Here is a 22,830-nt window from a genome sequence, read left to right as displayed (position 1 = left end):
CTTATCTGCATGTTTTCAGGATGAAGTTAGGCCACCTGAAGGGGATTTCACTTAGTCTTTCTTTTTGGCTTAATGGCAGGGACTCTTCTGAGTATTTTAGGTGGATTAACTCATTTTATCCTTATACCACCCCGGTGAAGTAGATACTATTATTTCTTCCTTTTTACAGATGAAGAAACTGAAACATGAAGAGGTTAAGCAACATGCTCAAGACTGTACAGCTCATAAAGAATAGAGCTGGAATTTGAACCCAGGTGATTGAATTTCAAAGCTCATATTCTTAACCAATATACTATGCCATCCTGGAGAGTTTGTGGTGATGTATGAAGTCATGAACAATTAGGACACCTTTACATGACATACCACAAAAACTTCCACTGTCTATTTTGTGTGCCGGCAAAACAAATTTGGTGAAAACTCCAACTATTTTAGTTATTAAGTTCTGTGTCGAAACAACCTCTTGTAAAAGTCTGTGACGTTTATTCTGCCTAGGAAAAAAGAGTGGGGCTGCATATAAACATCAAAACATATTTCAGAGGGCTTGTCTATTGTAAAAATCATCAGAAATATGGAGTAAGCCTAACGTAAAAGAAGGTTTGTCACAGTGTAATTTAAAAGGGCAAAAAAGAGGAACAGTTAAATGTTTTCTTGTCTCTAGTTAAGAAATCAATTTAATCATTTTATTTAATTGGAGAATATAGATATAATATTTACCATGTGATAGGCACTGTTGTAAATATTAACATATTAAAATCTCATCAAACTCTGTGCAGTGAATATTGTTATGTCCAATTTACATATAAAGTAACCGAGGCATAGGGAGGTTAGGCAACTTGCCCAGTGTGTTGAAGCCAGGAATTTAACACAGGCATACTGGCTCCAGAGTATGGGTTTTAGCCACCGTGTGCCTATAACTGTGTTTTTTGAGAAATTTTTGTTTTCTGTTTGTTCTTTTTCATTTTTTGGTGGTTTTTTTTTTTTTGCCTTCCTGTGTGTTCCATTCATTTTTGGTTTACCTATAGTGTTCTTGAGCACATCTTTTTTATAGTTGTTTCAGCTATTGCTCTAGCTATTGCATATATTGTGTACATATATATACACACAATGTGTGTATATATACATTGTGTGTATACATATACACATTTGTGTATATGTACACATTTATATAGTGTGTGTATATATATATACACACCTATATATATATATATACATGCACATATATATATATATATGCATACACACCTATCAGTCCACTGGTGTCAACACTTGTCAGTTAGAGGGAAGTATAGAAATCTTACTCCCCTTTACATCCCTTTATTCTCCCTGACTAAAAAATTGTCTCATTTATCTCCTCTGCGTAACCACATCAGGAATTGTTACAATTTTTACTTCAATCATCAAACATAATTTAGAAAACTTAAGAGGAGAAGCTTTACTGTATTTATTCATATTTTTTATCTTTCTGTGCTCTTTCTTCCTTCATGATGTTTCAAGATTCCTTCTTTTATCATTTCTTTCTGTTTACAGAATTTCCTTTTGCCATTCTTTTACAGTAGGTCTGCTGGTGAGAAGTTCTTTTAGTTGCTTTTCATCTGAGAATATCTTAATTTTCCTTTCATTCCTGAGGTATACCTTTTCTGGTTATAGAATTCTGGATTGACACTTCATGCCTTTCAGCACTTGAAAAATGCTGTACCACTTTTTTTCTTGCCATCGTGGATTTTGATGAGAAATCTGCCTCATTCAAAATGTTTTCCCACTGTAGGTAAATAGGGAAAACATCATTTCTCTCTGGCTGATTTCAAAAGGTTTTTTTTCTTTTTCTTTTTCTTTTTTTTTTTTTTTTGTTGTTGTTGTTGTTTTGTTTTGTCTTTTGTTTTCAGAAGTTTAACCATGGTATGTCTTGATGAAGGTTTCTTTTTATCCTGTTTGGCTTCCTCTCAGTTTCTTGTCTCTATAGATTAATGTCTTTTGATAGTTTGGGGAAATTTTACATCATAATTTCTTTTACTATTTTTTCAGCCTTACTATCTTTTTCCTTTCTTCCTAAGCTTCAATGACACAAATGTTAGATCCTTTGTTACAGTCCCACATGTAGCTGAGGCTTTTTTTTCTACAGTCTGTTCTCTCTCTCTTTTCAGATTGGGTAATTTTCGTGGTTTAATTGTTGACTTCATTGATTCCTTCCTTTGCCCTCTTCATTCTGCTATGGAGCCCATTCACTGCATTTCAAAATTTTGTTTATTTCATATTTTAGTTCTAAAATTTCCGTTTGGTTCTTCTTTATATATTCTGTTTTTTTCCTGTGACTTTCAATATTTTCATTTGGTTCAAGCATGGTCATAATTGCTCATTGAAGCATTTATATGAGGGCTGCTTTAAAATATTTAAAATAAAATATTAAAGATATTTCCAACTTTTTTTTGTTGTCTTTGTGTTTGTGCCTGTTAATTTTCTTTTCTCATTTGATTTGAGATATTTTCTGTTCTCGATATGAGTGATTTTCAATAGAAATCTGTAATGGGAGATACCCCATGCTTTCAATATAAACCTTCAGAAAAACCTTGCCCTAATATCAGGAGAAATTCAGCCAGATATTGGGCGAAATTCACCCCTGATATTTCACGTAGATTCTTTTCTATTTTCCCTACATGTCGGCTGGTCTGAGAAATAAAGGAAAAGAGTACACAAGAGAGAAATTTTAAAACTGGGTGTCCAGGGGAGACATCACATGTTGGCAGGTTCCATGATGCCCTCTGAGCCGTAAAACCAGCAAGTTTTTATTAGTGATTTTCAAAAGGGGAGGGAGTGTACGAATAGGGTGTGGGTCACAGAGGTCACGTGCTTCACAAGGTAATAGAATATCACAAGGCAAATGGAGGCAGGGCGAGATCACAGGACCACAGGACTGGGGCAAAATTAAAATTGCTAATGAAGTTTCAGGCACGCATTGTCATTGATAACATCTTATCAGGAGACAGGGTTTGAGAGCAGACAACCGGTCTGACCAAAATTTATTAGGTGGGAATTTCCTCATCCTAATAAGCCTGGGAGCGCTATGGGAGACTGGGGCTTATTTCATCCCTACAGCTGTGACCATAAAAGATAGCTGCCCCTGAAGCGGCCATTTCAGAGGGCTGCCCTCAGGGATGCATTCTCTTTCTCAGGGATGTTCCTTACTGAGAAAAAGAATTCAGCAATATTTCTCCCATTTGCTTTTGAAAGAAGAGAAATATGGCTCTGTTCTGCCCAGCTCACCAGTGGTCAGAGTTTAAGGTTATCTCTCCTGTTCCCTGAACATTGCTGTCATCCTGTTCTTTTTTCAAGGTGCCCAAATTTCATATTGTTCAAACACACATGCTCTACAAACAATTTGTGCAGTTAACACAATTATCACAGGGTCCTGAGGTGACATACATTCTCCTCAGTTTACGAAGATGATGGGATTAAGAGATTAGAGTAAAGACAGGCATAGGAAATTATAAAAGTATTAATTTGGGGAACTAATAAATGTCCATGAAATCTTCACAATTTATTTTCTTCTGCCATGGCTTCAGCCAGTCCCTCTGTTTGGGGTACCTGACTTCCCGCAACAAACCTGGACTTGTGGGGTGTTATAATACTCTAGATTTTACTTAAATCTCTTATTTTTAACAGGCTTAAAAAAAAAAAAACCCATGGAGACTGAGGGTTTTAAGCAGACAAAAACAAAGGTTCCAAGTCCTCTCAAAGCCTAGCATCATTGTACGTGTTGCTTCTGCCACATTCTTTTGGCAAAGAAGACTGCAGTGTCAGATCAGACAGTCAACTCCACCTCTGGGTGTGGAGAGTGACCATTGCAAAGGAGGCATGCAGGATGGGAGCGATGGCTGTGGCTATCTTTGGAAACAATCTTCCTACAATAATAATTATTTTACCCTATGGAATTATGGATTACTCTTATAAACTATTTTTTTTAGATTCTTCTAGTTTTCTATATTAAAGCTATGTTCCTTTTAAGAGGAGAAAAATATATGTCAATGAATCAAAAAAATCAGAAAAAAGGCCACATTTCACTATGTCAGGTGCTTTGCAAATAGAATTCAACAACAGTGACCTTTGCTCTTTAAAAAATTTAAAATGTTTAAAGGTAATGCCTGGAATGGTTTCAAACACTTAGAAATGATGTTCCGTGTATGTTTCTTTTGTCTGATCTAGTTTAGAGCATGGAAAGGTATTCACTGCTACCTGCCATCCCTTTCTTTACACAGATTTAGGCAAGGGAGAATCCTTACAGCCTTCTCACCTGAAGCAGTTGTTGGGAGTTGCAACATGCCAGGTTTTGCTGACAACCCCTCCCTTCTCATTCCTCTATATATCTTACCAGCACAACTGAGACATAAACCTGGATCTCTGTTGCCATGTAACTACAGAGTCTATGAAAATAGCAGCAACTCGATTTTCCTGGATATGCTGTTAGGAAGAACAAGGAAATTTAAAGATAGATTCTCTAGCCTCTCCTTAGGAGTAAGTTGGGGCCCTGTATGGAGAGTAGAAGCTTCATAAGTGGGTAATGGTTGATTACACATAAAGTGGGTATTAGAACATGCATATTGTATTGGATTTTAGGTACTATGATGAAACTGCACAATTTCAACATGTGGAGGAAAGACTTGGGAAACATTGTTTTCCTTATCTTGAGTAATTATATAACTTTATTCTAATGTAGTACTGTAGAGTTTTCAGAGCATTTTCATCTCACTTTTACTTCTCATCTGACCTTCAGTATCTTAATTATAAGATGGGAGTAATAATATCTACATGTCAGAATGTTGTGAGTTAGGTAATAATACCTATACTTTACATAGATAATAATGGCTTTTTTGAGAATTAAATGTGATAACAAAGGTAAAAAAAAATTTACAATTTTATGAGAATACTCAAATGTTAACTGTTGCTATTTTTATTCTTATTCCTTTTAGGCACAGCATGTACCATTTCCAAAAACACTGGACATGAGGAAATCTAGATTCATAGAGGTTAAATCATTTGCCAACTAGTTAAATGGTTGCATTTGGCCCCAATCTACATCTTTTGTTTCCTAGTTCACTGATCTTCACAGTTTTATTATTATTCCAAACTATTTATGGCTTTGAAACATTTTCCAAACTCTCCTAGTAATGATAAACTCCTGAAGGACTTACATCTGTCTGTGAAATGGGAGGGAGGATAAGGTTATACATTTCTAATCACAAAGACCATCACTTATATCAGGGGTCAGACAACTACAGCTTATGTCCCCACTACTGTTTTTGTAATAGAATGCAATCACACTCATTCATGTATGTATTTTATGTCTGCTTTCATACTACAGTAGCATTGTCGAATACTTGCAACAGAGACTAGGTCAGCCTAGCCTAAAACATTTCTCTTCTGATACTTTACAGAAAAAGTTTGCTGATCCTTGACTTTTATCATCATCCCAAATGCTACATAACCAGTGCTCTCAAAGAATGATGCTCCACAGTTCATGAGTAGCATCAGCAGGTGTCCTTTTCAGCTCCTCACCCTCAGCTGAATCAAGGTGGGCAAATGGAGCCCTTTAATTTTCCCGTATTTCTCCTCAGGAGAAACTTGTGTTACCTGAACACTGGAAGCATTTATTCCTAGAAGTCCCTCTGACCCTAACTTCATTGAACCTCAAAACAGGAAGAAACAGTCTTTAGAAAACGTGCTGTTCGGCATCTTCACTCAAGGGATGAGAAAACTGAGACCCACAGAAGAAAAGCAATTCCCCTCAAGTTAGGCAGTGGTTGGCAGTTAGATCAGAATCCAAGAATCCCTACTTCTAGTGATTATGTTACACCGAAAACTGAATTAGACTGAATTATATTTTTCTACTTGTGGAATGCGGGTGTGACTTTCCATCCAGCTGTTTTGTACTGGGTAGAAAAAGGCCACAGAGAGATTAAATGAATCAAAAGACATTGTCCAGAAAGTTCACATTAGTATATGAGATCTTGAGCCTAAATAAACAGACCCAGCATCCAAGCATCCCCTTGTTTTGCTAAGAAACATTACAAATGGAAGTCCAGACTTCTCTGTTCATCTTAGTCTGTTTGGCCCTGATTCCCTTCCTTTTCTATTTCACTCATAGCTAAATATGAGTTATTGTCTAACGTGATGTTATGGAGGTCTCAGAAGACCAGGCCAAGCCTCTGTCAGCTGTTCAAATAGCATGAGTGAGCACACCAAGGCAGGGAGTGCACAGAGGGAGAGGCTAGCTTACAGCCTTGCTTCCTGAGTTTCTTTGTGTTGTCTCTGGGTGAAGATCTCCCTTTTTGCATTTATTGATTCATCAATTGTGTAGAAATTGTATGGTTCTGTAAGTGAGAAAAGCTAAAATCCTTGTGTTTGGGGTACCTAGGCTTACCCACTGAATAGATGATATTTTGTGCCCCAGTTCACCTGCATAAAGAGCCTGGGCCACTAAGGTAATTAAGCTTGACAGGGCTCCCAGTGGTGAAGCGGGGCTGGAATCACAAAAGGCCCAACAGGCAGGCAGGTGGGTGGGTAGAAAAGGTCTGGGCAAGAATATGAGTGAGGGGGTAGTGCCATTGGATAGAACTTTTAAAAAATGACTTTCTAGAAGGATTGATGACAACTTGCAGAACTTGCAGGACTGGGCATGGAATCTTTTTTTCTGCCAAGCATCCCCTCTCTTGTTCTAGCAATTGTGCCTCTTTCCTTTGGGGAGATCCATCCTTCTTAGTCTGTGTGGCTTCAATGAGGTTTTTAATCAGCGGGCGTTTCCCCTCTGATTATAGATATAGTCATGTGGTCCAAGGTAGGCCATTGGATTATCCTGCTCAGTAATTTATTTCCTGAACACAGAAGGTAAATGGGGCAGGGAGCCCTGGTAGGAATGCTTATCTACTGTGGGGAGGCCCAAAGCACCCCTGAGCCCAGTCATCCCAGAGCGTGCTTACTTGCTCTTCAGTTTTTTGCACTCATCCAGTATTACTCCAATTTATAAATCTTTTTTTTTTTTTTTTTTTTTTTGAGATGGAGTCTCGCTCTGTCGCTCAGGCTGAAGTGCAGTGGCGCGATCTCAGCTCACCACAACCTCTGCCTCCCGGATTCAAGCAATTCCTGCCTCAGCCTCCTGGGTAGCTGGGAATACAGGTGCACGCCACCATGCCCGGCTAATTTTTTGTATTTTTTTTTTAGTAGAGACGGAGTTTCACCGTGTTAGCCAGGATGGTCTCCATCTCCGGACCTCGTGATCCACCCGCCTAAGCCTCCCAGAGTGCTGGGATTACAGGCGTGAGCCACCCCTGCCACTCCCCGCCAAACTTTTTCTTAAGTTAGTAGTTTCTGTTTCTGTTGCCTACAAAATATTTAAATGATACCGAGGGGCATGGAATGTCTGGATCTGACACGTTATATACTTAACAGAAACACCATGAGTTACATATTATTAGTTCTGTTGTACACAGGAGGAAACTGAAATTAAAGAAAGCCTAGAAAGTTGTCAAAGTTTTTGCCAGTAACAAGGGAAAGAGCTAGGATTGGAGTTTAGGATTGTTATATTCCGGATCTATGAGAGCAGGGTGGAGCTGAGGGCAGGTGCCAGAAGTGTGGGTCTAAGGAAACACCCAAGAGAGTGCCAAGAAACCAGTTGCTCTCTAAGGAACAAGAGCCTTGCATCAATCCAGCCTCCCCCTGACTCTTTTTGTTGCCTGGAAGCAGTATCTCTTCATATAGAAAGGTTAAGGGACATTTTTTAGAGTCAAAAAACATTTTTCAGGTGAGAGTACTGAGCTCCAGAGATGTCAAATGTATTTGAAACATAGCAAAGTCAGAACTCTAAGTTTCATAGCAAGTTAGTGCCAAATCAGGGATCAGGATCAAGGGTTCCCAACACCCAGTCTGGCATCCTTTCTAGTATCCCATGTAGCTCTTACAGCCTTGATTTCTTCTGGAAATGATGGCTTGTTACTTATTTGGCACTATGGAACAGTGTAGTATATTTGTGCCAGATACACATTTAACTTTTGTAAATGTCAGTGTTTAAATAGTTGGCAATGACAGGAGGCATGGCAGAGAAAGAGAATTTTAATGTTGCAAGTGATTCTATCAGTCTGGCTTATGGGTCGAAGGGAAAATGAGACAGGAAAGGTGAGTATGATCAGTCAGTTGGTTTCAGCCCTCATATATCTCTTATAATGTGATCATCTATCTAGCTAACCATATATCTCTTACAGTGTGGGCATCATATATATATACACACACACACACACACACACACATATATACACACATATATATATCTCATCTCATCTATATGAGATATATATGATATATATGCTCTCATACATGTATACATCTCACATATGTATATCTCTTATATAGATGAGATGAGATATATGATATCTCATATCATATATATCTTATGTATTTGAGATCTCATATGTATCTCTTAAAGTATGAACATCTATCCATGCTAGCCAGCCATATATTTTATACATAATTAACAAGGACCCCAAAACACAGTCTGCCTATTTCCACTGATGTTTCTCCCTTCCCAGTTCTAGCTGTCTGTTCAACATTTGGAAGAAAAACCTGACACTGGTGGTATTCTGGCAGCTGGTGTTATAAATTATGGACAAATACATTTTCAAGGATAGTTTGAGCTGCTGTTGTTATTTTCTCTGTTTACTGACTTCAGAATTTCAGCCCCATGAAACTTGCAGCTCCATACCTTATCTCAGTGGGAGGTAATAGAATATAGTGTTAGAAGGACTCACATTCATATATTAGTCCCATGTGTGATTCTGGGCAATTCTTAATTTCCTCAGATTATAGGCAGACACTGATGTAGAAATGTTTAGCATAATTCACTGTCTATATATAGTGTGCAAATGCTAGCTTATTAATATAACTTTAGAATTGTTCAAAAATTTTTTCATGTGATAGTAGCCAAATCTAGTACTGAAAAGAGCTAGTACTTCTGACTCTGACTCTTAGTTCACATTTTATCTTTACCTATATTCATAAAATGAGGAAGTAGGATCAAATATTCTTCCCAAAAATCTAGATTTCTGATGATGGCAATATGCACACACTCATGTATTTCTGTTTCAATTATCTTTGCCTGTTTGCATAACAAACCATCCAAAACCTTAATGGCTTAAAATGCACATATATTAAGCTCACAAGTCTTAATATATGTCATTTTGGCAGCACTGGTCTCCTGTGGGCTCATTCTATGTCTATAATCAGTGCTAATCTTGACTGGACCCTCTTCCATAGATGTGAATCAACTGGTTATAGCCTGGTCTAGGACAGTCTTGGCTGGTGCAGCTAAACTTCCTCCATCAGGCTGCTTGAGTTTGTTCATATGGTGGTGGCAGGGTTCTGAGAAAGACAGGGGAAGCACACAATACCTCTTGAGGTTCAGAACTGGGACAATATCACTTTCTCTATATGCTATTAGCCAAAGCAAGTCACAAGGCTGGTCTAGATTCAAGAAGTGTAAACAATACTCGTCATTTTGATGAGATAAGCTGCAAAGTTATATTTCCAAGGAAAGTGGACCCAATGAGGAACATAATTGAAACCATATTTTCATAATTTAATTAATTTCATAATTCTTATCTCATCTATATGAGATATATATGATATATATGCTCTCATCTCATACGTGTGTACATCTCATATATGTATATCTCATATAGATGAGATGAGATAGATATATGATATATATATCTTATATATTTGAGGTCTCATATATATCTCTTAAAGATATCTGGTATCTTTCAGTAGGGTCTGATATGTTCTGCAGACAAATGTTTGTCTTCCTTTGGAGAAACTTCAGGTTCACCAGCAGTTTAATGGTGACAGACACATGCAGGACACGAGGTTTGTCCTTATTCTATTTTCCCACAACAGGATTCCTGGAATTGAGTTAAGGTTTTTAACAGAGAGGATTCTTGCCCTGTCAGAACTCAACCCAGAGAGGAAAACATTTGTTTCAGATTTGGAATAAAATACTCTGCCTATTTGTTTATAGAATTGTGCCCATCTGGACATGGCCTGAACTTGCAAGTGTATTTGTCAATTAGAATTACTGAAAAATGCAATTGCTGCCCCAAAGAATGGCAGCATAATCTTCTCCTTCATGATGACCAGAAGAGAGGAACATAGACAAACATATGGCAAAGAATACTACTTTAGGTAGTAGCTACAATATAATTTTGGTTCTTTTCCTTAGCAATGGTAGAGGTGGTGCTTGTGGTGGTGGGGTGAGTGTGTGTGAATAAAGTTAGAGTGTCCAGCAAATGTTCTCTGAACAGAATTGTGACACCTTATTATTTCAATGGCAGCCAAGAGGTCTATAGTGTTCTTGTGCTGCTGGTGCTACTGGTTCTTGTTTCTACTGGTGGTGGTACAGGTGCTAGTGTTAGTCACTGATGAGGATGAAGGATCTACTGGTTCTGGAATTCAAGAATAGAGAGTGTGATTCTCTAATGCTATGTTACAGAGTTCCTGAGGGCACTACAAATAGAAATAGAAATAATTATATTATTAATTGCTCATGGGAATAGAAAATGAATAGTTTGTAGCCAGCCATGTTCTTTTGTATTATGTATATGTTCCAAAATTTTTATTGTATTGTAATATTGTGATGATTAATATTGAGTGACAATTTGACTGGATTGAAGGATGCAAAGTATTGTCCCTGGCTTTCTGTGAAAGTGTTGCCAAAGGAAAGTAACATTCGAGTAAGTGGACTGGGAGAGGCAGACCAACCCTCAGTCTGGGTGAACACCATAGATGGTGTCAGCTGCCAATGTGGCTAGGATAAAAGCAGGCAGAGGAACGTGGAAGGACTAGACTGGCTGAGTCTCCCAGCGGTCATCTTTCTCCTGTGCTAGATGCTCCCTGCCCTCGAACATTGGACTCCAAGTTCTTTAGCTTTTGGACTCTTGAACTTACACCAACGGGTTGCCAGGGGCTCTCAGGCCTTTGGCCACAGACTGAAGGCTGCACTGTTGGCTCTCCTACTTTTGATGCTTTGGGACTTGGACTGGCTTCCTGCTCCTCAGCTTACTACAGACAGCCTATTTTGGGACTTCACCTTGTGATTGTGTAAGTCAGTACTCCTTAATAAACTCCCCTTCGTATATACATCTATCCTATTAGTTCTGTCCCTCTAGAGAACCCTGACTAATACAAATATTTATATAGACATGTGTATAGATCATTAATATTCAGCTTGATTTTTTTTTGGTATGAATGTAACTATGTGACCAGCACCTACATTAATAAGTACAAAACATTATCAGGTCCACAGAAGCCCCTCTCATGCCCTTCCCAGTCACTACCGCTCCTCAAACATAACCACTGTATTGTTTCCTAGCATCTTAGTTTTGCTAATCTTTCTACTTTAATTAGATGGAATTAGAGTGTATTCATTCTCTCCTTTCTCACTCTCACTCTCTTTTGGCTTGGCTTATTTCATGCAACATAATGATTTTGAGATTCAAACAAATTGTTTCATCTATCAGTAGTTCTTTTCTTGTCATTGCTTACTAGTATTCCTTTTTATTGATAATTTATGATTTGTTTTCCCATTCATCTGTTGATTCACTTTCGAGTTGTTTCCATTTTTGTCTATTACAATTAAGCTACTATGAACATTTTGGGTACAAATCTGTGTGAGAACATATATACATTTTTTTGTGGATTAATCCTTATAAAAATGGCTGGGATTTTGGTTAGTATAGATGTAACATTTTGAGAAATGACAGAACTGTTTTTTAAAGTGATTATGCTGTTTTATGTTCCTAAAAAGCATGTGTGAGAATTCTAGTTGCTCCACATCCTTGACAGTATTTAGTATGGTCAGTCATTCTAATTTTAGCCATTTTTATAGGTATGTATTACATGTATGTTAAATTACACTTTTTTTTTCTGATGGTTAACGGTGTTGAGTGCCGTATGTGCTTATTGGCCATTTGTGTATCTTTATTTTTGGTAAAGTGTTTAAATACATTATTAAATTAAAAAATATGTTTGAGTCCCTAGTTAACACTCATAAGTGAAATTAATGGGTGATATGTGATTCTATTTTTTTCACATTGTTAATTTTTTATTAGGTTGTTTGTCTTTTATTGTTGAGCTGTAATAATTCTCCATATTTTCTGGATATAAGTCTTTTGATATTTGTGTTTTCTTTCAGTTAATGGCTTGTTCTTATTTTCTTACTAGTGACTTTTAAAGAGAAAAAATTTTTCATTTCCATTAATTCCAATTCATCAATTTATAATTTTAATATTTCATGCTTTGTGTTTTCTTTTTCTTTTCTTTTCTTTCTTTTTTTTTTTTTTTTTTTGAGACAGCATCTCACTCTGTCACCCAGGCTGGAGTGCAGTGGCACCATCTCGGCTCTCTGCAACCTCTGCCTCCCAGTTTCAAGCGATTCTCCTGCTTCAGCCTCCTGAATAGCTGGAATTACAGACATGTGCCACCACGTCTGGCTAATTTTTGTATTTGAAGTAGAGATGGGGTTTCACCATGTTGGCCAGGCTGGTCTCAAACTCCTGACCTTGAGTGATCCACTTGCCTTGGCCTCCCAAAGTGTTGGGATTGCAGGTGTGAACCACCACACCTGGCCTTGTGTTTTCTATTTAAGAAACATTTTGTCTACTTCAAGGTCACAAAGATATTTTCTCTTTTTCCTACAGTATTAGAGTTTTAGATTTTACATTTAGGTCTATGATCCATTTTGAGTAAATTTTTGTTTATGGTGTGAGATAAGGACCAATTTTCATTTTTTTTCCCCATGTGGATATCCACTTTACTAGTAACACTTGTTGAAAAGACTTTCTCTTTTGAATTAACATAGAAATTTGTCAAAAATCAATTGAACAAATACTTATAGGTCTGCTTCTAGACCCTCTGTTGTATTCCATTAGTCGCATGTCTATCTTTCCACCAATACCAAACTATTTTGATTTCTATAGCTTTAAAATAAGTTCTGAGATCAGAACAAGTTCTCCAGTTTTGCTCTTTCCTTTTAAAATTATTTTGATTCTCTGGAAACTTTTAAATTCCAAACATATTTTAGAGTCAGCCTGTCAATTTCTACAAAAATCTGACTGCAATTTTAGTTGGGATTGAGTTAAATCTGCAGATCAATTTGATGAGAATTGTTGACTTCACAGTATGAGTCTTCCAATCTACAAACATGGTATATGTTTCCATGTTTTTAGATCTTCCTTAATTTCTTTTACAATGTTTTATAGTTTTAAGTGTCAAGATCTTGGGTGTCTTTTGTTATATTTATTCTTAGATATTTTATATTCTTTTAACATGACTATAAGTGGAATTTTAACAATTTCACTTTCCAATGTTTTGCTGCTCAGATATGAGAATATAATATACTTAAAATAGTAAACTTGTGTCCTGCATTCTTGATAAATATTTTTATTGGTGCTAGTAGTTGTTTTGTAGATTTGTTTGGATTTTCTATGTGAAAAATCAAATCATCTGCAGAGAGTGACAGTTTTCTTTTTCCTTCCTAATTTTTATACCTTTTGCTCTTTTTCTTACCTTACTTACAATGGCTAGGATTGCCAGAACAATATGGAGTAGAAGTGGTGAAAATGGGCATCATTTATTTTTTCCTGATCTCTGGATAAAATAATTCATATATTCACCATTAAAGATGATGTGAATTGTAGATTTTTCATAGATGCCCTTTATTATTTTGAAGTTGTTTGCTATGATTTCTAGTTCATTCAGAGCTTTTATCATGAATAGTGCTAAATATTTTTAAATGTTTTTTACTGCATAGATTGAAATGATCATACTCTTTTTCTGCTTTATTTTTTAATATAGTGAATTACATTGATTGATATTTGAATATCACTAGCATTGTATTTCTGGTATAAATCTGATTTGGTCATGATCCATTATCTTTTTAAATATATCTTTTCATTTTATTTGCTAATATTTCCTTAAGAATTCTGCATCTATCTACATGAGAAATATTCATTGATAATTTTCTTTATTGGTAATGCCATTCTCAGATCTTGTTATCAGGTTGTGATAGCCTCACAATATGAGTTCAGCTGTAATTCCTGCTTCTCTGTTTTTGAAAATTTTGGGTAATATTTGTATAATTGATTTCGGAGTATTTGATTTGATTCAATATCATAGATAGACCTGGGCTTGGAATTTTCTTTTGGGGAATGCTTTAGATATAAAATTTAGTTTTTTATGTATATATTTAGTTATTCATGTTTGCTGTTTCTTCTTGTGTCAATTTGGTAAATTGTGCTTTTCAAGATGTTCTTCATTTAATCTAAGTTGTTAAATTGTTAGCATAAATTTGTCTCTAATATTCTATTATTATCCTTTTAATGTATGCAGTGATAACCTCCTTTTCATTTATTGTATTGGTTGTTCATGTTCTCTCTTTTATTTCTTGATTAGTCTAGCTAAAAGTTTTTCAATTTTATTGATATTCTAAAAAATGGTTTTTGGCTTCTAAATTTTCTCTGTTGTCTGTCCATTTGCTATTTCATTGAATTCTACTTTTTTCTAACTTACTATTGTGGTGGAACACTATAATATTTTAGATATTTCTTATTTTTAATATAGGTGTTTAAAGTTATAATTCTCCTCTAATAACTACTTTAGTATATTATCTCCCGAATTTTGATATGTTGTACGTGATGGTAAATTTTATGCATCAACTTGGCTAGGCTATGGTGCCCAGTTGTTTGGCTAAACACTAGTCTAGGTGTTGCTGTAAAGGTATTTGTGGATATAATTAACACTTACAATCGGTAGACTTTAAACAAAACATATTGCCCTCCATAATGTGGGTGGGCTTCATCCAACCAGTTGAAAAGCCTTAGGAACAAAAACTGAGATTTCCTAAAATCTCACACACAGACACACACACACACACAAACACACACGTACACGTGTATATAACTATTTAGTTTTCTTAATTTTATTTTCAGATCTTCTATACCATTTTTCCAACATTTATTGCAAGAGCTGTGTTAAAGTCTCAAATTGTAATTGTAAATTTGTCAACTCATTATGTTTCTGTTGCATTTTGCTTTATATATGAATCTATATTAACAGGTGGATATATATTGAATTAACCCCTTTATAATTATGGGATGTCCCTTTTTATTAATACATCCTGCCTAACAGTCTTACTTGATGTTAATATAAATATCACGGTTTTCATTAGGTTAAAGCCTGTATGTTATGTCTTTTAGAGTTTAAGCTAGGAATTACAATATACACCTTTGACTTAATATAATACAATATATGTCATTACTTTAAACACTCCCACAATACCAGTGAAACCTTATATTCTTTTAGCTCTATTTATCTTCTATTACCTTTTGTATTATTGTTGCCTTGCCCTTTAATCTACCTGTATTTTAGAATGAATGAAGTAGTCAGAATGTGATACCATGTGTTCTACATTGGCTACTTACAAGTCTGTAGTAGAATGCATTACATTCCAAAATACTTGGCTCCCCTTTCCATAAAAGATGATTATATATTCATGTCCTTTGAAAAGTGAATTGCAATTCCTTTGTTGGTGAAGTATATTTTCTTCATATTGATGTTGGGCTTGGCCATGTGTCCTGCTTTAGCCAATGGGCTGTAAGCAGATATCATTTATGCCATGTTCAAGCAGAATTACGTGATATGACTGATGACTCTGTGTCTTTTACTTTGCCTCAAGAACCACATGTTCCAGATAAAGTCTATTCCTTTAGCTTAGAACCCGGAAGGAAAAGAGAAAAAACAGGGCCTGGTTGGCCTACAGCTGCGGTTTGTGTTTATTGTTGTAAGCCACTGAGTTTTACAGTTATTAAGTAATGCAGGGCATCTTGTGGAAAGGTATCGTTTGCGGACTTGGTGATTCCCCTTATCAGTGTCTAGATTTTAATTCCTGCAGGCTTCAGAAACCTGACTATAAGGGCACCCTGAAAGTAGATCCATTACTGAAGGGCAGACTTCCAAGTCCATAAGCCTGATATATAAGACCAGACTGTCACTTTATGAATTATTTGAATAAATATAATCTGTAGGAATTGAAAAACTTAAGCCATCATTGGTAGCTCCTTATGTCTCTATAGTAAAGCTACAGGGGAAACCAAGACTTCATTAGAAGGTTGCTTAGTAAGTATGGTGTGGTAGGCTAAATAATGCCTGCAAAACATGTCCAGATCCTCATTCCTAAACCTGTGTTATCTTATATATCAAAATGGACTTTTCAAATGTGATGAAGTTAACATCTTGATATTGGGGAGAGGGGTTATGTAATTGTCCAGGTGGGCCTGGTGTAATCACAAAGGTCCTTGTAAGAAGGGGCAGGAGATCAGAGTAGAAGAAAGGAATGTGACAACAGAAGCAAAGATTGGAGTGGTATGGCCGGCAGACAAAGAATGCTGGCAGACAACAGAAGCTGGAGGAGGCAAAGAACAGATTTTCTTATGAAAGGAAAGAAACCAGCCCTGCTGCTAACATCTTGATTTTAGTTTCATTTCAAACTTATTATCTCCAGAACTGTAAAATAATACATTTGTTTGAAATTACTCCGTTTGTCAAAATTTGTTACAACGACAATGGAGAACTAATACACATGGAGTCAAGAAGAAATCAAAGGGGTAAATATTTAACGAGATTAGCCTAAGAGAGTTTCATTCATCTACATAATGATAAGGATGAATAATTAGTCCCTTGGATAGAACTTCATAAGGCATGGATGTGCCATGCTTTCGTGCGGCTGTGAAGTCCTTTTAAATGTTATTGGCTGGCCTATTCATTTATCATTGTTACCATCTTACTTTGGATATCTATTATATTCATCTAGGTCTCAGGTAAGTTGTGCTTTTATGAGACCAATTTTATCTTGTAGGTTTGATTTTTGCATAATTTTCCTTTGATCCATTCTCTCTTGATTTAAAATTTCACTCTCAAAGGTCACAATAATTCCCATTATTTCCAAGTGATTCAATAGACCTCCTTCTGGACTCCAAACACTAAGGCTACTTATCAAGAAAAATGTTTATATTCAAACAAAGAATCATTTCTTGAATTGTAAAGTTTCTTCTTCACCATGTAAGATAGATATCTTGGTACCTAATAGCTGTCTAGGTAAGGTTTATATAGATAAGGCAGCAGTAAATGCTTATTTGGATAAATCTATAGATTCCCTCCCTTCTTACTTTTTACTGTTATATGAGGTAATACATTTTACAATAAAGAAAAAACTAAAATTTCTTAATATTCCTTAGTTTTGCCTTTAAAATCAATTAATTACTGGAGATATCTTTTTGTTTTGATTTTTAAATTTTGTGACAATTTAATAAATATCGTATATATTTAAGGTGTACAACTTGATATTTTGATATGCATTGTGAAATGATTACCACAGTCCAGCTAATTAACATATCTATTACCTCTACATAGTTACCATTTTATACCTGTACATGGAGAGAAATTAGAGCAAAAATCTTTAATATATAGTGTCATGTATTTCAATTCACTAGTAATTACTCAATTCTATAACCCTCCATTGTTGCACAATAGAGTACAAAAAATTAAGAAACACAAATTTCCAAGAAAATTTATAAGAATAGCTGACAAAATAATCAATGCCAAAGCTCTATAATGTATATTCATATATGAGTGTGCATTAACAATAAAAATCAGACTCTATTAATTTTAATGTTAAAATTCTTATATTTTATTGTACATTTTCTGAGGTATAATTGTGTTCTATTCAAAAGAGCATTTTAAAAACTTCTTTTCAAAAAGGGTAAAAATGAAAGTCCCTTTAAGCAGAGGGCTCCTAAGACTGGTAAAACTTCGAGAATAAGAAGTATAATACATTTCTTGGTATGTCAAAGAGTATTCATGGGAAAGGAAGGTAAAATATTAATTGATTTACTGGAGATTCTTTTAAGTAATGACTTTTGATTAAAGGAAGAAGCAGTCTCAAAGTTGGGAGACTGGCATAGAAGTCTTGAAAAACAGAAGCTTGGCCTCATAAAGGAAAGTTACAATTGGATGAAGAATTTTAAAGAAGTTCAGTTAGGGAGCATGCCAAGACAGGATGAGGAATAGAGGCAGGTGGAAGCCTGAAATCAGATTCTGAGGCCAGTACCATGGAGAGCACCTCGGAGTGGTTGAGGAGAAGCTCTGAGCCAGACGCTGTGGGCTGTTTTCAGGGATAACTGCTGGAGCTAGATCAGAGGAATTAAAACAGTACCAAAACAATATTTAAAAGTAGTATGTTTCCATCACTGAAAAGGATGGTATTTGCAAGACATAATAACTGAACCATGGATTCTTAGCCAGAGGTTCATGAACCTGTCAGAAATCCATGGATAGATTAGAAAACATGCAATTTCCTGAAACTGTTTACAGAACGCATACACGTGCATTTGTAAATTTTCCTGGGGGTAGATGTTTCACAGCTTATATGAAATTTTCACAGGGATCTTAGCCTCTAAAATGTTAACTGCCAACTCCAGGGTCAGAGGTAGCTTGTGTACTATAAAAAGGCAGCAATAGTTTGTTAAAAGGCATGTAATTAAAGCTAGTTTGATGCTTGGTCAAAGTTCAAGTAGCCTAGCACCTTTTAAAAAATAAATCCAATTCAAGCATTTACATAACCATATGTCTGAAGCAGGCATTTGAGTTGTAACCACTGTGCCAACTCAGTTCATTGAGTCAGTGTAAGGCAGGTAGCATAGAAATAACTTGAAAGGTGCTTGTTAAAATTATAGATTTGTGGGAAGGTCTGCGGTGGTACCTGGGGTTCTGTAATTTTATAAATTTCCCTATGACATGCTACTCCATGGGGAAAAATAGTGACATTGACATCACTTAAGAGTTTATAGGAAATACAGAATCTATGAGCCACCTCCATTCCCACCCCCAGAACTATTGAATCAAAATCTGTGTGTTATTAATAACGTGATTCACAGGTACGTTGTGCATTAAAGTCTCTGTGTGTGTGTGTGTGTGTGTGCATGCACATTAAAGTTTGAGAGGTACTATTGCAAGTTTAGAACTACTAGCCTTGTGATTGATTCTCTGTCTCTGTGTCTCTCTTCTCACTAATATAAAGCAATTTGAATTAAGAATATTTTATTAGGTATTACTAGTTGTTTCAAAGCATATTATACATATTTTCATGTTTGAGTGTATTTTTAAATAAACAATATTATAGCATAAAATAAATGAAGATTATGTATTAGTTAATGCCTTTCTAGGAGATGAATATATACATTGACATGTTATTAGAAGCACGTCTGAAAAAAGAGAAACATTTAGATAAGCATGAGTTTCCTAGTATTAGAACTGTGTTAATCTCTTTTCAAAAGTACTTTGAATGTCACTTGATTTTCTTTCTTAGAAGAAGCAACTTGAACCTTCAAAACACGTAGCTCTATCTGTGTAGCAACCGTTGTAGAGTTCTTTTATTATCAGGTTGAGACACCAGAAGACTGTACACCTCTCTCCCAGGGCATTAAGTGAGTGGATGTTCTCCAGTTATAAATTCAAGGAGAAAAAACAAAAGAAAATAGTTTTTTGCATGTGCTTGCCCCATTAAGATTTTGCAGAAAGTTTTTTGTTTTTTGGGGGAATTTTTGTTATCCAACCCCATTCAAAAAGCCTCTTGGCAGTTTGATTCTCTTTTATTTTTCATGGCCAGAACAGAAAACCCACAGGAGTATGAAGCACATGTTTCTTCCTATATACTTTTCTAATCAGAGTATGATTAACAGGTTTAATTATCATTCAAGAAGTTGCAGTTTTTTTCTCTCTCCTCCTCACTCATTTTTAGTGAACAGCTAATATTAAATGGATTGATTGAACCACCCTCTACATCTTATAATCTCTACCTTCTTTCTGCCACAAATTCAAGGCTGCTGCTTGCTAGAGACCCAGCCCTTTTATTTTTTGAACATTTGAAATAAACAGTTTTTAAATATAGCCTACCACAGTGGTTCCTGCACAGATGCTCATCCAAGCTGCTCTGTAACCCAGAGCAATGCCAGTCACTACACCCACATGCTACAGAAAGTTTCTAACCAGAAGAGAAAAAATAATTTCTTTCCCTTAAAGTAAGTCCTGAAATACCACAAATTAATTGGAAATTGGACACAGGTGAGTACAATAGAGACTGGATTATTTTCTAATTAATTTTTTCCTTTTAACTTGAAAAATGTGTTGGTAATTGTAGTACATAAAATAATGCCTCTCCAAAGATGTCCAGGTCCTCACCCCCAAAACTTGTGAATAAAGAACACTGCATGGCAAAAGGGACTTTACTGATATGATTAAGAATGTTGAGATAGGGGAGATTACCCTGGGTTATCCAGGTGGGAAAAATATAAACCCAAGGATCCTTATAAGAGCAGGGCAGGAGGACCCAAATAGTAGGAGCTGTTATGATGGAAACAAGAGGTTGGATTGATGTGAGGAGGGAGACACTAGCCAAGGAATACAGGTGACCTTTACAGGCTGAAAAGGCAGAGAAACTATTTTCCCTCAGAGCCTCCACAAGCAACTAACCCTGTTAACACCTTCAACTTCAGCTCAGTAGATTAATTTTGAGCTATGACTTCCAGAACTGTAAGAGAATCAGTTGTGTTGTTTTAAGCCATTACCTTTGTGGTAATATTTTACAGCAGCAACAAAAAATGATTGCTGTTATAGAGGTGTTTTATTAGTTATTTATTCTATAACTTTAAATAATTATATTTTTATTTAAAATGCCTGTACTGTGGATATCTGTCAAAGCTATCAGTTTTTCTTCCCTAAAAATTAACTTTTGGTCTTTTATATCCTAAGTGGCACCATCCTCTGCCTGGTGAGTGTTTAGAAGGAAATCACCAGTCTCTAAGGGATATGAATGGATTATGAAGTGACTGTGCCTCACTTCTGCATCTGGATTGGAACATTATATTTGCCTAGCAATTTCTCAGTAGCCTTCATGGCTAACCACTTGCATTTGGCAATCAAAAATACATATATGCAAATCCTGGTTCTGCCACTTCTTAATTTGTAACTTTAGATGTGACAACGTTTTTAAGCCTTGAATTTCTTTTCTTTTGCAAATTTCAGCTGAAGTTTTCTCAAATAGCTTAAAACAGAGCTACCATTTGATCCAGCAATCGAATGTACCCACAGGAATATAGATTGTTACACCAAAAAGACACATGGACTTACATGTTCATTGCCATGCAATAACGAAGACGTGGAATCGACTTAGGTGCCCATCAGTGGTGGATTGTGTAAATCTTTGAATTTCTTATCTGTTAAATAGGTATCACAGGGGTATTATGACAGTTACATGAACTAATGCATGCAAGGGTCATAGCATAATTTCTACCACACAGCAACTACTACCCACTCAATAGATGGTATCCATGATTAGTTGGTTAAGATTGCAGTAGACTTGGACATGGTACAGGATGTTTGTTTATTACAATTACATGTGGACCACATCTGACATACTGCCATAGATAAACCTTGATAATTTAGGTAATAAGAAATCTCTGGTAATCAGCTAGCTGAAAAGAATAATCATAAGGGTAGAGAGAAAGGTATCTTAAGAGCACTTATTATCATTTGAAAACCTAGTATTCTCCTATGAATAAAACATGTATCCAACTCTGTTCTACATGTGACAAAACCACTGCACAATGTGCTGAGGTGTGCTTAGTGTGTGGGAGGCAGGTAATTCTGTGAAAGTTGTCAGAATCAAAATGGATTCACTTACATTTTTTACAAAACTGAAAAATAGAGCTGTGGAAGGCTATGAAGAGAGCCTTGTATGCCTGATAACAAAACTATCACAAAAAGACTTGTGAAAAAATCACAGCCATGTACAAAGACTCTGAGAAAACCAAACATTGCATAAATGCCGTTGCAACCTCACACAAAAAACACTTCTGCAAGGACATCTGCCACACAATGGCCTGTCCAACCTTGAACTGGTATCACTCTTGTTATTGATCCTTGCAGCCAAGGATGATTATCTCAAGACAATTATATAATCCCTCCTGCATTTTTCCTTTAAAAACCTTTGCATTCTCTTACCTTTCTGAATAAGCACATGGTTTATTATGGCACACATATTCCCATTGCAATGCTCTATTCACCAATAAATATCATTTTCTTGTAGAGAGCCCCTCTCTGCTACCGGCTGATATTGTGAAGTGCAAGATTCTTGTGTTGCAAATAAAGAATTGGATGTGATACACACAAATAGCAATGCAGCAAAGGTTTATTAAGCACAGTTAAGATCCAGAATGGATTGGGCTGACCCGTGAGTGGTATCAGCACTGGTTTGTTAGATTTTATGGTTTTTGTTTCTCACTTGCTCTCATAAGCAAATTGTTCATCCTTGCCTTTCCCTTATTGCACCTTACTCTTATTTTATCTCTCGTAAGCTGATTGCTTATCCTGATCTTTCCCTTATTGCACTAAATTAACTGTTTACTCTTTAAAAATCTCTATGTTCTGCTTTTTTTAAATCTTGCACGTTATGCTTAAGCTAGCTTACATCCAATGGGTCCCCTTCCCTCCCGACTTCCTCTGCTCAGTTGTTCCAACTTACTGCTTACTTTTTTATTTACATACTGCTTACTCCCTTATCTCATATGTTCTGCTTCTGCTATCTTGCATGCTTTGCTTTTGCTATTGCTCAAGCTAGCCTACATCTAATGGGTCCCCTTCACCCCCAACTTCCTCTGCTATTCTCCTGCCTCATCTCTGTTATTT

General features: G+C 36.0%; 1 long non-coding RNA gene across 2 annotated transcripts in view; it reads left to right on the top strand.

Moving 5' to 3' along the window:
* Nucleotides 1-22,830, top strand: part of LOC129048312 (uncharacterized) — a 63,046-nt gene that overhangs the window by 16,718 nt on the left and 23,498 nt on the right. For both annotated transcript variants that reach the window (XR_008510544.2, XR_010141594.1), the window contains one exon: nucleotides 170-254. This is a non-coding gene — a long non-coding RNA (uncharacterized LOC129048312). The remainder of the gene's footprint in view (nucleotides 1-169; nucleotides 255-22,830) is intronic.

This window comes from Pongo abelii, chromosome 8 (assembly GCF_028885655.2).
Source record: "Pongo abelii isolate AG06213 chromosome 8, NHGRI_mPonAbe1-v2.0_pri, whole genome shotgun sequence".
In the NCBI taxonomy this organism is placed as follows: domain Eukaryota; kingdom Metazoa; phylum Chordata; class Mammalia; order Primates; family Hominidae; genus Pongo; species Pongo abelii.
Note: the sequence above shows the minus strand (reverse complement) of the source record. Positions and strands in the feature narration are given on the sequence as shown.